The sequence below is a fragment of the Sparus aurata genome, chromosome 15 (genome assembly GCF_900880675.1).
Source record: "Sparus aurata chromosome 15, fSpaAur1.1, whole genome shotgun sequence".
Lineage (NCBI taxonomy): Eukaryota > Metazoa > Chordata > Actinopteri > Spariformes > Sparidae > Sparus > Sparus aurata.
The window spans coordinates 23,830,466-23,834,639 of NC_044201.1; positions in this window are offsets into that span (position 1 = coordinate 23,830,466).

The following is a 4,174-nucleotide window of genomic DNA, read 5'->3' on the forward strand; positions in this document are numbered from 1 at the left end:
CTCCACAGGCTGGCTCTGTTGACACCGAGCTGTTATATAATCTGAAGGGCTTCAGGAGACGGCAGAGAGGGGGAGCTGTGAAATAATAAATGCATTGCGCTTTTAATTGGACGTCTCTGGCCCCCCCCCCCCGTTACTTTCACACATCTTACACATTGTTTATGAGGGGTCGTGAAAAGGGGGCTGGATGGAGCAAAGGGAAGGAGAAGTGGCTCTGCACAAAGTGGGGGGAAACAGAGGAGACGTAGAGCCAACAGGGCAGCAGTGTTAATGAGAATCTGAGACCAGAGAGAAAATGAAATGGCGAGAGGGATTAATAGAGTCGGTGGGACGGAGAGAGGCACACAGAGGACTCTGGGAAACGTTGAATATTGACTTTCAGATCGCTTTAATTTCTTAGATTTCTCTGCAGTTCTTGGAGGTTCATGACTTAATGACAGAGAGTCTTCTTTTTTCAGGGAATGGACATAATAGTATGAACAACAATGCCATCCAAAGGGGGGAGAGAAACCTGCAAAGATTGAATTAGATAACACTTTAGATAATAATTAGATAAAAGTTTTCTGTTCAGCTGCTTACTTAAAGATTTATGACATAGTTTTTTTTTAAAATTATGCCTGTTTCAGTGCATAGATGCAATCAGATGTCAATAAAGCAAAAAAAAAGTGAATTATAATGTATGAAATCTTCTACACACATATATTTTGTTGAGTTGTGTACTTGCATTATCCAAAACGTTTTCAACAATTATCAGACCCACAGAGGTGACTGTGTGTTTTGTTGCCCGTCATTCCATCCACTGTAAAGATCTTGGAGAATGAGACTAAATTTAACGGAAATAAAACTTTTAAACACGACTTTCTCTGTGTATATTTGTGCCTGAGTCATTTCAGACAGATTTTAGGATCATTTGTGTTTATTTGCCTTACTGGCGCAGTATTTATTCACCCAAAACAGTCAGATTACTTCACAGTACTTAAGGACTCTCAGGTGTGTGTGCCTATGTGTTTAAATTCAGGTCAACTCTCACTAAATTCAGCACTCACCAGAGATTTCGATTCTTTCTCTTCTTTTCCCCCTCCTTCCCTGTAACGTTACGTTCATCACGTAAAGCAACAATTCCCCTGCAGCTGCAGTCAGCGGTCAACACTACAGTACATAAACACACGAAGGTCCTCAGATCACTGCTGCAGTCAGGTTGATAAACAGGAGTGAAGATAAATCTACTTTTTAATCCATCTCAAAAGTTGAACAGTTATCTCTGAGCTCTCCTCCCATCGGTAAACTGAGCAGAGAATCAGATGTGACGAGGGTGTTATTTTCCTCCAAAAGGTCTGGTTTATTATCTGACTCTCCCTTTTCTGAGGTAGTCGGCTCTGAGCAGCTGTAGCAGCTATAGCTCCACCCCAGCCCTCACCACCCAAGGCTCTTAAAAAATGTTTTGTTTTGTTTTGATAGAGAGCTCCCTAGAAGCAGAAATGACATATTGTGCGTTCAAAGCTCCAGTAGGATTTATAATTTTATATTACTTTGCACTTCTTAGTGTCAGTACTCAGACAGACAGCTATGGATGTTGACACAAACCCACAGATGGTGTCAGAAATCTTATAACTGCACAAAGACTGGATCAATTTTATTAGGGACTGTTTAATTCTTCCAAAAAACAACGCCATGAGGACCATTTGAGAGATTCTTACATTTCAAAATTTAAGCTTTATACAAACTACAAATATCTTCAAGGAAAAAAAAATACAACCGCACATTGTTTTCCCACAATTATTCTCCCAAAGCAAATAAGGGTTTTCTCGAAATTCAGCACCAACTAGGAACCATCTTGAAAATAACATGTTAAAGTTACGGCGCCATGACTACTCGGTACTCACGGGTTGGACCACTCCCAGTGCCAAACTTGGCCCATTTTGATCTTAGCTACACACCTGTAAGATTTCCTGGCTGCGTCTTGCACGGGTGTGACACTACGGTGCTGCCAGAAATATGTCCGCAGACTGACATAAAAACACTTGGCAAAAGACTCAAAATTGCTCCTGTGATAGTTCCTGCAACAATGGGTGTCTCCAGGAACACATTCTGCCATGATAACACACAATGACACAGAGTCAGAAACTGAAAAGCTGCATCAGTATGGATAACGTCCTGTAACCCTTTTGGCTGGTGAAGAAAGTCGAGCATTGAGCGAACCAGAGTCCTCTGGAGTTGGCCAACTAAAGAACCTAAATTCTACAAAAACCTTTAGTTGCCAAGCCTTTACTTTTAACAGTTTCTATTTATATGCATGTGTGGGTTTAGGTATGTATATATTTGGGTCCTCACACTCTAACCCCACATGTTGGAAAAGGGTGAGAGGTATACATAAGATAACTGGCAGTGAATAAAGTGAGGTAATACTTTTAATTTCCTGGGGAGTCACACTGAGTTTCATTGTTTGGCACTCATAAGATCCCCCCAGAGATTGGGTGACTGTTATAGACTAAAATCTTGCCAATGTACCTTTCACAGTAATGGTTGATTCAAGAGTAAATTCCAGTTTAGTCATTTACCACAGAAAGAAGATTCTGAAACTTTGAGAGGTCAAGTCCTTGTTTTGAAGCACAGCGTGTTATGTTTGTCTACTTAACTCTAATTAACTCGTAGTTACAGGTTCAAGTTCAGATTGACAAGTCAACAGATAACTCCACCACAGGACAAAAGTTTGGCTATTCTTTGCTTATGCAAGCATACTGAAGCTGAATAGGAGAGGAGCATTTTCAAATGAGTTTTTTCTTCCAACGTGCTAGGGGGGGGGGGGCTGAAGCCGGCACAGTGATCTGCTGACTGCTGTCTTATTGATTTAATTGTCTGTTTCCCCCCGGCCCTGCCTGCTCATAGGCCTATGACGGGCTTCTGACTGCTCCCTCTGCATGCATGCCGATCCAACCCACCACGAACCACAGCTCCCCCTCAGTCTCAACACCAGCTTAATCTCACTGTGCTTAATGAGTGGAACAACACAGAGTTGACAAGTAGGGAAAATCCCCCCCACTACCACTTTCCTCAATCCCTTCTCTACTACAGCGTTTATTGACCTGCAGAAGGCTGTGATGGGAGTGTCCAGATTTATGCAAAAAAAAAAAAAAAGCCCTCACTGCTCGCCTATGACTGTCAGCTTAACCATTCATTATGGTTGGATCCCTGAGGACAGCTTGAGCTTCTGGGCCACTGTGCATGCAGAGACTTTAAAGTGTTGATGCTGTGTATTTAAATGCAGCTTTAGGAAAGCATAAAAGTGTAAATGGGGAAACAGCAGCTGTTGCATTAAAAGACTGAAAGTTGATGATGATGTTCTGACGCAAACCCTATTCTACTTCTTTCTGGTTGATTCCATTATCTCAATGGAGTTCTCCAAAGTCTCCAAGGTGAGAGACATGTGCACTGTCAATTGCTTCTCTCAGATCCACAGCGCATCCCTAGGTGAAAGAGAAATGTTTTCATTAGCATATGAAACAACCAAAGCAGTAAACATACATTTTTATCTTTCATCTAAATTATTCATGAGTATTTTCCCCACTGTATGCAGCAAACACATGGGGACTGGAACAACTAAGACCACTGGATGTAGCCATGAATAAACAAGGACTTTCCCACTATGAGAGGTTACTTCACACACCCTCACTGCAGCTGCTGAGAGAAGCTGAATGTTGTGTGGAGCCCACGGGGGAGAAGTTGAACAGCACTGAACACTTACAGTGTAGTATGACGCTTCAAAAGATATTGAGCCCCATGATCACATCTAATAACCACCCACAGTCCCACAACCATCAATCCTGTAACACTCCTGCGATTAACCCATTGTATTTTCTCTGCACCACCAGGGGGGTCGAAGTTCCTGCTTATCTTGTAAAATATCTCAACATGTACTAGTGGATGAACTGGCAGAAAAAAAATGCTACCAATCTATGTGGTTGCCAGAATCCTCATGCTACTGGAAATCCCCCATTTATTTTTTTTTCTTTCCAGCATCACCATGAGTTTTGCCCTTAAGTGAAATGTCTTGACAACCTTAGATGGATTGCCAAGAACTCTTATAACAGCATCTAGCAAATTATCATCGGATCAAGACACAAGTTACTGTTTTACGTAAGCTAAGTAGTGTAGCACTCGGCGTAGGGCAAACGTA